This window comes from Lethenteron reissneri, chromosome 15 (assembly GCF_015708825.2).
Source record: "Lethenteron reissneri isolate LAM-NWPU_2019-01 chromosome 15, ASM1570882v1, whole genome shotgun sequence".
In the NCBI taxonomy this organism is placed as follows: Eukaryota; Metazoa; Chordata; class Hyperoartia; order Petromyzontiformes; family Petromyzontidae; genus Lethenteron; species Lethenteron reissneri.
Window position 1 is genome coordinate 1,712,552 of NC_083793.1, and position 13,013 is coordinate 1,725,564.

General features: G+C 48.0%; 1 protein-coding gene across 10 annotated transcripts in view; it reads right to left on the reverse strand.

Annotated features, from left to right (window-relative positions):
• LOC133342575 (forkhead box protein P1-like) overlaps positions 1–13,013 on the reverse strand; it is a 397,236-nt gene that overhangs the window by 242,941 nt on the left and 141,282 nt on the right. Inside the window, exon 1 of one of the 10 annotated variants that reach the window (XM_061551776.1) lies at positions 9,222–9,313. The exons of the other annotated variants lie outside the window; for them this stretch is intronic. The gene's annotated coding sequence lies outside the window, so the exon portion shown is untranslated. Of the gene's footprint in view, positions 1–9,221; positions 9,314–13,013 lie in introns of those variants that run through there. 10 annotated transcript variants of the gene reach the window in all.

The window sequence follows — 13,013 nt, forward strand, 5'->3', positions numbered from 1 at the left end:
GCCCTCTGCACCCCGCGGGGGCCCTCCCCCAGGTCGACTTAGCCCAAAGTAAGTGTGCGCTGTTGGGATTGGGGCGCCGAGCGAGGGTTGAGAAAATAAAATAATGTAGTCAGACGCCGTAAAGGGAAACGCAGGCACCACTTAACGCCAGTGCGCACAATGCAGATATACAACTGAACAACTTCATTTAAGTGAGGACTTTGTCCCTTGTTACTTTCTCACGATTTTTCCAGCGTTAGTTCTCCTGCGCGCTCAGCAAAACTGTCCGTTCTTGGTCTTCTGACAACTCTTGTGACTATTGTGCAAGTAGCTGTGCCCATGTTTACCGTTTTAATTAAACCTCGACAATTTCTCATTCATCTGTCTGGGTGGCCTGGTGGTTATACAGCGACGTCGAGTCGCATCATGAAGGTTGCCAGTTCAAATCCCGGTAAGGACGTTTGTTCGAACCCGACGTCCTTGTAGGTTCAATAAAGACGACCACTTTGTGGGTGGTCAACGGTAGTTGTTCCAACAAGAGACTGGTGCTCTGCCACAGTAATGTAGAATTTCCACAACTTTCTCAGGGATGCCAAAGGGAGATGAGCGATGCCCAATTGCTCATGAGAGAAGGGATATTATTTCCTGACAATATATCACCGTTAAAGTTCTCTGATGTGAAACATTTCAATTTATTCTTATTTTCATACCACCAAAAAAATGCTCGTTGCTGTATTTGGTTTCCCCTCGTCTCGAATAAAATTTCAACTGGTCGCGGCTGGCTCTAAAACCTCTCTCAACAGATGCATCGAGTCGTCTGGTTAGCTGTCGCTCTGTCGTACTCTTCCCATTGAGTCGCTTTGCCCAGATGGCCCATGGGCTGTGCACGAAGAAGAGGCGTAGGAGGAGAGTGCTAAGCGTGTCTTGGTGGGAAGTCTATTTTGCTGCAATGAAGCGGCTCAATGGGGTGACTATAATAGCGTAATTGTCCGAGCTGTCCAAGACCGCTGCATCCACGAGGCACTGGGGGAATGAGTTGCACCTTTTATCCATTTTTCAACAACCTTGTTCATAAGAAACGCGCAAACGCAAGCCTCGCACGCTCACGCACGCACGCACGCACGCGCGCGCGGCCAAAGAGCCTCCCGACGAACGCCAGTCCATTCCGGGCGGTAAGTGGCCGTGTTCTTCGTGGCAGTTACCGGGGCGACCTCCGAGGCTGAAATGTTCCAACGGCTCCTACTCGGATCCTTCACCTCACGAGGGCCTCCCCCCCCTCCCCCCTCCACCCCCCTCCACCGCCTCCCGACCCCAGGTCAATGGAGCCTCAAATAAGCAACATTGGCACGCGGGGCTCCTGAGTGCTGCCCAATCAATGTTGCAGGCGAGAACCCCCCCCCCCCCCCCCCCCACCGAAAATAGCACTTATTATCAATATCACACCTTATCGCACGTCCACGTGGCGTTATTGGTCAGCTGCCTGCAGAGCACAAGCGCCGCCTTGTAAGTGGCCGCCCTTGGCCTGCTTCTCTTCGTATCGCACCGAGCGGCTGTGATTGCGACGCCGGGGCCCCGGCAATGTTTTTTTCTCTCCGACTCCCCAACCGCTTGAGCTCGGGGCCCGTGGCATGTTCAGTGTTGTTTGTCTGGCGCTCTGGCGAATGACAATACGTCGCTCATTTCCCTGCAGCGAACCGGAAACCGACTTCTCAGTCTCAATGACCTGCAGGCTTGTACTTTATGTTTTTCATAATTCTCTCTTTTTCTTTTTCCCTCCTTCCCCTGCCTCTCAGCAGTGGCCCGGCTTCCTGAGGAAACCATCAAGGCTGCGCTATTTAGTGGATCCAGATTGTGAAAATACACGTCCCAGGCGCCACTGCTACCGAAATTCCTCACCGTGAAACGAACGCGCGAGCTGCGCGGAGTCCATCGCCGCCACGGCCGTGGCCCACTGGCAGAGCCCAGTAACCGATACGCGTTGCCTCGGACCCACAGCGGGGCCCGTGACAAATGTGGGGCACGTTTAGAAAAAAGAAAAGCAAAAAAGGGAGTGGGAGTGTGTGTGGGGGGGGCGATGAGGGGCACGTGAGAAACCCGGGTAAATAATATAACAATGTACTGCTAAACATGACTGTTTGCCGTACATCTTGAGGAATTTGTACCAGAAAACGAATTGAAACCGCTAGGGCCCTTATACGATGTCTGAAGGTCGACCAGAAAATGGATTTAACCGATTTGGCCTGATAGGTTATGGCTAAGCGGTGATGGAATAAGACAGCGTAGAGACCCCGGGGGACAGACCCAAATGTAAAATACAGATGTGAGAGGTATTCTGTTGATAGTATGAGGTGCTATGAAGGCGCTGGAAAGTATGTGTGGACCAAAAAAACGTGAGTTATGGAACTTGTAACCACAGCTTCAAGAGCAGCTGAAATCACACACTCACCATTTGCCTTTCAAATGATCACACAATCCACGAACTATCTTCATAAAAATACTTCCAAAGCCAATGCTTCAATCCTTAATTATCTGCCATATATGCACAGGTAAATGTGAACATACATGATTAAGCAAAAGTAAAGAGAAGATTAGAAAACAGATGAATACACTACAAACATACAAGACGTTTTATTTTTTCATCTGAAGGATTACCTTCAGATAATTACGCCGTAGCTTAATAAAGAGCAGCCCTATGTGTTAAAGTGCTGATAAAAAAAATACAAATACATTCTTGCACAATTAAAGAGCGGCAGTGTCGCTTTCATATTGATATTTGATTTTAAATTAGCACATAAGGCATGAAAAGGGAACGTCATTTCATCCTCAAACGGAGGGCACTCCACTCAGACTCCTCCCGATACAACAGACGTGCCAGTATATTAAAATATGTTGTGTGATTAGTGTTAGTTCATGCACATTATTATTATATTTCGCTCCCCCCCCCCCAACCAACCCCCACCTTTCCGCTATGTAATGACTGCTGCTCGCTCGGCTATCCACAATGGAGATCCCAGAAGGGCTGCTTGCTGTCAAGCGGGCAGGAAGGAGAACACAATCATTCGTGAGCACACCCAGCGATGCGTGCAGACTATTAACACTCCGCTTGATTACAGCCAGCCCAGAATGCGCTTTGGGGAAAATTACAATTTGCATGAGCGGGTGTCAGTTGATGAGTGCAATTTTTGTCAAGACAACAGCATGCAACACCTCCTTTAATTTTCTCCTTTTCCCCAAAGGACGATAATGCCGACTGTATTGCCGGGAAACAGGATTTTTCTCTCTCCCTGTGTCGTTTAAAATGTTTATATATATTTATTATCTCCCCCGCCAAGGAACTATCAGTTGAACAATGTAATTTCTTAACAGACATTAATTAAAAAATCCCTCTGGTGAAACCCGCGCTCAACAAACACGACAAATAACGCCGGCGCATGACGACTGCCATTAGCGCCCAGAATGCATGCGCGCACAACCTCAAGAACGTTAATGCTCGTGGAGAGAGCGAGCGCTTTATTATTTTCACACAATAACTAAACCCCCCCCCACCCGCATTATAAAAATGCCACCCACTTACTTTCCCACCCATATGCCCTCCCACCCATAACATTCACTAATCCCAAGTTACCATTATCCACGTGTTCCATGGTTTATCAAGGCGTGCATTTCACCGTCGCAGCCTCAGAATCACATTTAAATTCACGCACTGAGCAAACCCTGTTGTGTATCTCGGCTGTACTGAATTGCCCGTGGTATGCTCACCAGTGTCCCAGTGAGGGTTCCGTAACAATCCGCTCTTTATAAATGTGGATCGCATGGCATTAGTTCTGCTTTTGAACGGTGGCGCGGGTGGCGCACGCCTCCAGTACGGCGATGCGGAGGCAGGATTATGGTAGTCGACGGTGCAGAGATGAAGTGGGCGAGACAGTCAGTGTAGTGAGCAGGTTGCTGACGTGTGTGTGAAGTGTAAGTGGTCTTCCTCCCGCTCGCTGAGAGATTCCTCCGGGACACTTTGATTTCCTAACCCACGCAAATGTATTCGGAAAAGGGAATTGGCCAAGCATCCCAGAGCAGGACCCTCCTGAAAACGAGTTTTGCGAATCATTGAGGAGTTCTGGGGTAGTCAAAACATGTATATTATTATTAAAATATTACGATTATAAGTTACAATATTCTAATTAATATGCGGGTTTTTTATACATAAGTTCATTAAATTATTATTTTACTGGAATAATTAGCCAAGTGGAGCACTTTGGAGGAAAGCGGGCATTAAATCTGAGCGAGTTATGGAGTCATATAAGGCACCATTGCCAATATGTAAATTGGCAAAGTCAGACGTGTGAGTGTACGTGTGCGAGCGTGTGTGCGAGTGTACGTGTGAGTGTACGTGTGCGAGTGTACGTGCAAGTGTGCGTGTGCGAGTGTACGTGTGAGTGTACGCTTGAGTGTACGTGTGCGAGTGTACGTGTGAGTGTACGTGTGCGAGTGTGTGTGCGAGTGTACGTGTGAGTGTACGTGCGAGTGTACGTGCGAGTGTACGTGTGTGAGTGTACGTGTGCGTGTACGTGTGCGAGTGTACGTGCAAGTGTACGTGTGCGAGTGTACGTGTGCGAGTGTACGTGTTCGAGTGTACGTGTGCGAGTGTACGTGTGTGAGGTTACGTGCGAGTGTACGTGCGAGTGTACGTGTGCGAGTGTACGTGAGTGTACGTGTGAGAGTGTACGTGTGTGAGTGTACGTGTGAGTGTACGTGTGAGTGTACGTGCGAGTGTACGTGTGAGAGTGTACGTGTGTGAGTGTACGTGTGAGTGTACGTGCGAGTGTACGTGTGCGAGTGTACGTGTGAGTGTACGTGTGCGAGTGTGTGTGCGAGTGTGTGTTGGAGCGGTCAGCACGCTGCGCTATAAACCTGGCGATCCGAATTCGATTCATGGTGACGGCTAACACAAGTGACGATTATCTGGACCGGTCCTGGGCCTCCCCCTAGGTCGACTCAGCCTCAAATGAGTACCTGGTGTGGTGTGTAAACATCGCCACTGGGGAGACAAAGGTGGCCGGGCGTGGTGCTGGCCAACCGGACTTTATAGGTGCTCACTAACAGCACTTGCCTCAACAGTCTGTTAAGGCTGTATGTGGGATCTTTGTCTGTGTTATTGCTCACAGCACTTGCCCCAAAAGTCTGTAAAGGGGGGGGGGGGGGGAGATGAGAGGGATCTTTGCTTTTATGTGTGTGTGCCTTTGGAGAATGTACCACGATATGAAAACAGAGACCTGAATTTGATTCCCAGCCATGGCTAACATCAGTAGCAAGCGCTATTTGAACAGGTTCTTAGCCTCCCCGAGGTCAACTCAGCCTTAAATGAGTATCTGATACGGTGTGTACACATGATCATGTGGGAGACAAAGGCGGCACCTTCGTATGCCATGTTGACCTTCATAGGCGCTCGCGAACAGTACTTGCATCCAACAGTCTATTAGAGATTATAGGGAGGATCGTTGTCTTTGTGTGAAATATACCAACAATGATGGGCACATTGCTGCTCTATTATCCTGGAGATCTGGGTTCATGTATTGGCCATGCAAATCTTCAGTGGCCAGTGCTATTTGAATCTGGCATGGGTCCTCTTTAGGTCAACTCCAGCTTAAACGACATATCCAGTGACGCGTGAACACCATCACTGGGGGAGACCAGTACGGTTGCAAGCGATGCTAGCCACTCAATCCCATCAGAGCCTTAATAGGCAGCAAGTGAAACTACGGTCGCCAACAAAAAACGAAACGAGCAAACTCTGTTTTTGTTTAAAGACTGGCACGCATAAAAACACACAAAAGCTCGACATTGATACAACACTAAACCACCATTCATATACTGACACTTAAGGGCACCACATTACTGCTGTGCAAGTGGGCATCTCATGCAGGTTCCATCTGTGCGTGATTCACCAGCCCTCGATCCAACAAGTCACTGGATTCCTGGTGGTACCACACGTGGTATGTCAAACACATGACAGCCTTAATGCATTGCGCCTTAAGCAGGTGATGAACATGAAGATATCTGATGTTGAATATCTCCCTAAAGGTAGACACGCATTGATGTCTGTAGGTATTCGCATATGTGTATGTATTGATTGGCCTCCCCATTGTTTGGAAGTGGTTGTCATATGGATATACTGATCCCCTCCATAGGATGTAGAACTTCCACCACCGACTCTAGACAGACAAAGACCACTGCGCTATGCTAAGTTGAGCACGGGGTAAAATGCCCTTTAAAATTAAACCGTGACCCAATATTAACAATATTTTTTAACATTCGATATTTTTCAAAGGCAAGCAGAACATTTTCCCGCAACCATTGCTGTTCATGATGCCATCACTCATTAGTCCCCCCCCCCCCCCCCACAAAGCAGGCAATCAATGAGTTACAAATTGTGAGAATATTTTACATCAAATTCTACCTATTCCGATCAACCACGGCCACCAGCTTCTCTGCGCACTTGCCTCACCTGCACCACCGAGCCGCCAAGCAGAGCGCGGCACGGAGACGCATTTTTATCGAACCGAGCGCTCGCGCCAAATCCGCTCGACGCGAATTTCGGCGCGCCACTCACAATGTTCAAGACGAGTGCCCCCGCTCGTTGTTTCACCGCCTCCGTTTCCGGGGACCGCGTTATTCTATTGACGGATTACGCTAACAGATCATGCCGCACACTGCTTAGTCAATTTGTGTCCATAATGCACGTGTAATGGACTGTCACCGAGCCGGGCAATTTGAGTGAGTCATTGCCTCGCTCGCGTGAGAAATTACACGTGCAGCGGTGACGGCATTAAGTCTGACACGGCGATATATTTCACAGTTCACGAGGTAAACTCCCCTTCCCGGTAAGCAGGTAAATAAAGTATTTTTTTTTTCGAACAATATACACGGACGTGAAATATAATTAAACGTTCCGCGCATCACGCGAAAGAGTCTTACGCGGTAACATTGCGTTGGAGGGTTGAGGGTTAGGGTCATTGTTGCGCGGAAATATTGTTTAGCGTTTGGACAAATGGCTTCGGGAATTCCGTTTCAGAAAATAAATGCGTTTGCGGAGTCCTCCACTGGCAACCGTGAGCCAGTGGTGGGAAATCCACCTTCCCAAATTTGCTAACAGCTTGCGCCTCACAGGAACAAGGACGTAGGTTCGCCCTTTCTGTATGGGGTCTGTGTGGGGTTCTCCCCCTATTCTACATGGGTTCCCAAGGGGTTGTCTAGCTTCCTTCCATACCTCGATGTATAATATATATAATTGAACATATATATATCTATAAAGTACATATATACATTTCGATTTAAAGCTTTCGTGACTGCAGGGATTCATCTTCTTGGTTCTTTCGGTAAAGTCACGTAGAAGGGAAATAATAAAATAATACTAATAAAACATAATAAAATATAATTCTCACGACGTTTCGGCCACAAGCAGCCGTCCTCAAGTGAAGAACAGACGCTGTCTTTCCGACAGACCTGTTCTTCACCTGAGGACGGCTGCTTGCGTTGTGGCCGAAACGTCGTGAGAATTGTATTTATGTTTTATTTTTATTATTTTATTATTTCCCTTCTACGTGACTTTACATATATACATACAAATGTGTCTCTATGTAAATAATCAGTCTATTCCATTTCTTGGGGAGATAAAACGAGAGTACTCTTTTTTGGGCAGCGAACAAGTTGCTTTGGTATGGACGCACGAACGAGGAATTTCGACCAGTGGAGATGTACACATGAGAGTGCATAGCTGCTGAACACTCATTGCGAATGGAGGCACCACTTCGACTTTTGACTCTTAACATTTGGCGCTATCTCAAGCAGGTGAAAGCCCATTTCCCACGACTTTATGTGAACAAGGTGCACGAGATACGCCGCAGACAACGGCGCTCATGCACGTCGCCGCACGTGTGCCGCTCGCTTTGTGTACACAGGCTTGTTTATTTAGCCTTGAGCTTACTCGCGTTCCGCCGGCCCGTGAATGCGAGCGAGTGTGTGTGTGCGTGTGCGCGCGTGGCCTTGAATGATGCAGTTATCATGCGAGCATGGGCGTTGCTCATTTACATTTGGCGCTGGAGCGTCAGTGGCATCGATTCATCCTCTTGCCCCCCCCCCCCCCCCCGTTTGGGTGGCGCAGCCTCTCGAAGCGCAGCGGCAACAACGACGGCGCTGTCGCCGTCCTGCCACACGGAACGACGCAGCCACGTCAGGAGGTGCTCATTTTACGCACCCCCCCACCCCCTCCCCCCCCGAGGAGAGATTTTGATGATTGATGCCATGCCGTGGGGATTTGGGAATTTCCTCCACGGTCTCAGTAAGGGGCCACCGCCGGAGGTGTGCGACACCGATGGCTGTAACGATGAGGTCCGATTAAGTAAACGAGTCGACTGAAATTATTTGGAAACGAGAGTGCGAATATGTTGTTCTGGAGCTGCGGAAGAGAGCGAATTAGTGTTACGCGAGCAATTTTAACAGTTGGATGCAACCGAGGGTTATCCCATGCAAAGTCGAGTGATATAATTGACGGAGCTGAATGGAAGAAAGGCCGTGATTACCGACACCTTTGAGCAAGGACATGGCTCATTAGGCGAGAGAGCGAGAGCCAGCAGGTTGCTGACACGTGTGTGAAGCGGCAGTGTTCTACTCTCGCGAGCGAGAGATTTCTCCAGGCGCTGTGGCGGGCATCAATCAAATGTTGTAACCGACTCGATTACTCAGGCCCCTTCCCAAGGCCTTCCTGCGTGCCGAAGGCAGGAAACCCCCATTCGAGCCACGCCCAGCAAGAGGGCGGCCGACGATGATGTCGCCAAGCCCCGCCCACCTCCTCCCGTGCACGACATGACATTTGTGATTGTTCGTAATTGCAGCGGGCAGATTCTGAGAAGTCATGGGATCGTCACCTCCTGCCAACCGGCGCACTCGTGCAATAATCCAACCGAGAGCACAGGCAGATCCTGCCGTTGCCATGACAAATGAATGCAAAACATTGCCTTCTCCTGACAGTAGGCAGCATACTTCACCCTGCCGCTTAGAGGGTCAATGTCCCATGAAGGAGGACCATTAAAACTCCACTATTTCAGACACTGGATGTTTACATTGGACAATCAGCCTCTTGTGCAACTGTTTGTTGCGCCAAGTCACGGCGCGTCTCATCGACATCGATGACAACGCTGTCTGGGGAAACACGCGCCTCCTGTGCCATTGAAGCGCTTCCACGTTCGTACCTTATTTTTGAGGTTATCTTTGTTTTCAATGATCAGCGGGACAAACTGCACCTGCTCCTGCGAGTGCGCGGCATAAATAAACGTCGCAAGTCAAACAAAACGGCGGGCGAATTACGAATAAACCCATAATTTCCACGGTCCTTCTCAATGAAGCGTTACAACGGGGACACGCAGCTAATTAATCAAATAATCAATCAGGCAAGTGGCACATTCAGCCCGCGACATTCCATTACTCACTCAATTAGTTGTTAAATTAATTGAGCTGTCGATAAATGAACGGGAGGGTTAGCTACGATTTGACGAGTTTACAATGAGGTCCCGTCTCACTTGTACGTGTGTGTGTGTTGAACTTCTCGCGCACCGTACGTAGCCAAGATGCGGGCGTAGGACAACAAACTACACACGAAAAGGAAAGGCTATAAACGTTGCAGATTGCACAGGTTTGCGGTAGTAGTTTTTTTTTCTCTCGGACACATTGGCTCAATTCTGGAGCTGCCATGGTGTGAATGGAGAGCGCAGGGGAATTGCAAACCTAGGGTCCGTCACTTCGATATTCCGTCGTGGCAATCGAAACAACGGTGGAAGTTTCTCAAATCCCACTCCCCACCACATCGGTCCAATCAGCAGCAGTTTGTCGATCAGGAGGTCGTGTGAGATGGGGTAAAGTGTGGGTACGTCCACCTCTTCCAACATTTCAACGTGGAAGAGCAGACCAAATACCACTTTAGAGATCGCTCGAATGGAGGCCATTCTGCCAGCGGTGTCGTGAGCATTCAATTGCAAGGGCTGCTCCATTACCCATTTTTTTTGTTCTACATCGGTGTAAAAACGTCCCGTTCTTCCCATGCCATGCGCTACGAAAAAGCAGCAGTCGGAAAAATAAAAAGTACACATTTTGTGCGATTATTGAATTACGTTGGGTTTTTTTACTGTAAAAAATGGGGTTATTCCAACAGCAATTGAGTCGAATAAAAGTGTCTCTCTGCTTAAGTCATCGTCACCGCTTGCCTTCAGCCAGCTGACTAAATCCCACAGATCAATGGCAAGAGCCTCGATCTCTAACAGACATCCACTTTGGCTATTCCGCTGTAAGCCCCGTACTTATTTTCCCACTGCACGGTTTTAGACAACTCCACTCGTGGTAGCAAAGGACAGCGCGTTGCGTTGAACATTTTATTTCTGTAGTGACATTGACTGTGGCCAATCTTCAACAATATTGACACAGTGGCAGCCAAGGAATGGGAACGCATTTCGGGGAAACGTCTATTAAGGAGATGGAACGATTAAACCAGCTTGTGTGAAGGTACTGCGTGGATTGTAACATCACAGAACTGTAAAATATGTAGTTACATTTTTACTATGGTTGCAGTGCAAAGGGTCCAAAATTCTAAGCTGGCTTGGGAAGGCCTTCATCCAGTAGCGGATTGATCACGGCTGATGATTACAATAAGCTGCACTGACTATTGATGTGAAATTGGCAGTGCATAGCAGGAAACGTCTTGTTCCTCTGAGTAAATTAGATCGCCGTTACGATCGCTTTCAATAAAATATTAATTTAAACTTGTCGTTTTAAAGTGCCCGACAAAGAAAAAAAACAGGAAATAAACCGGCAATTAAGAACACAATAATCTAATGCGGTACTCACAATCATAAGCACACACACACACACCCAATTCATATTTTATTAAAGACGAAAATGTCTTCACCACCACCACCACCAATATGTATAATTACAAGCAGTGGATCCGCACAAATCTGCCTACGCCAATGTTTTTTCTCCCTAAGAAGCGGTGAAAGGACGCCAACAGCGGCCAAGGGGTCAAACCGCGGCGACCCACCGAGAATTCCACGGGCGGTGGAGTAGAAACGGCCGCCTTGTTTACACTGACATGCAATATTTATTAGACAACACGGCCGTGCACGTGCGCGCGCGTGTGAATCGGAACGTTTTGAATGGGGCCCCTGGCTGCCGGTGTCATCCTGCCATAACCTTTGTGTGTGGCGCTTCCGCTAAAGTAAATAATAAGCTACCTTTGTTTCAGTCCGGGATCTTTGAAAGTGTCCCATGCCGGCAAGCGTTCTTCCGACTTCCCCCTCCCTTCGCTCTCACATCTTGATTTCTGATAAGCAGCTTGCCGATAGATTAAAGTTATTGGAGGAACTAAATTTGCCATGGTAAATGGCTCATCTTCCCATGAAAGCTATTCTGAAGCAAGGATATCAAACGGATGACTTTGAAGTGATATCAAGGACACGTAAAGTCATTTTGATTTATGCACAATTTGAACAGGAAATACACACGTCGAATTAAAAACAACTTTAGACATTTATGTTGAAACTACCTCTGTTGGAAATGTCTATAATTTGTTTTATTATGGATGCATATTGCAATTCTGCTTCTGAGTAACACACACACACATATACACATCTAAATATTTAGTCAGCAGAATTTGTATGGACTTTCTCTATCTAATGACGCAGGTTCAACAGCGCTACCGTAAACATAACAGGAAACTAAACTTGTGTGATTTAAGCACGAGCCTAGCCTCAACTGATATTTCACACTTTATATTCATATATTTAACACTTTATATTTAACACGTTATATTTAATATTCTTGTTTCTTTCGGTAAAGTCACGTAAAATGGAAATAATAAAATAATAAAAATAAAACATCATAAAAATTATCCTAATTTAGGACGCTGTCTTTCCAACAGTTATGTTCTTCAACTGAGGACGGCTGCTTGCATTGTGGCCGAAACGTCGTGAGAATTTTTAAAATGTAAATTTTTTTATTATTTTATTATTTCCCTTTTACGTGACTTTATCGAAAGAACCAAGAATATGAATCCCTGCAGTCAGGAAAGCTTTAAATCGAATTTATATTTAATACTTTATATTTAACACGTTATATTGAGACACTTTATATTTATATATTTAACACTTTATATTTAACACTTATCAGCACGTTGCTTACGTGCCCCGCCGCAATTCACGCTGCGGCATAATGAAATAAACGCTCTGCTATTGCAAAACACCAATGAAAGGAGCGCTAATGCGAAGCAATACATTCCTGAGGGCCCCCCCCCTCCCAAAAAAAGATATTAACAGCATCCATCGTCACACCTGTTTAGTTCACGGCTCGCGCCACGCCGGTACCATTAGCGGTAAACACGACCGTCCACCCCGTCATTGTCCAACTCCCCTGCCGCTCTCTCCCTGACACCGTTCGTCAAGCGGTCGGTAGCGGATCGATGCGCGAGGTCCAACGGGGTGACGTGGTCAAGTTTTGTACAAACACCTTCGACCCCCCACCCCCCCGCCCCCACCCTGGGTGGTTTTAGCCCGGAGATAAGTGGCGCTTTGCGAAAGCCTCTTCTCGAATCGTGTTTGTTCACGCGGCCCCAACCTTGACGTTGGGAGCCGCATTACGGCCGGCCCATGGTCAAGGTGCGCGACAGAACGCCCCTCCCCCCCCCGTGCCCACCGGCTCCCAACTTCTGAAACGGCCGCTCTGTCACCGCCACGTCGCGCTCCCCCCGAATGCCGCACCGTCGACCGAGGGGGCCCGTCGCAACTTTTGCTTTCGTCCAAATGGACGCGCGGCCGCCGCTGATATCGAACCGAACAAGAGCGAGCGGCCCACGGGCCGCGGCGGTGGCGGCGGCAACGCTGGCCGCCTTGGGCCAGCTAAAGGGGAATGATTTCCGCCTTCCGTAGCGGAGGCGTGGGGCTTTTTTTTTTATTTGACAATTTTTTGCGCGACATAAATCCACAGCACTAATCTGGGGA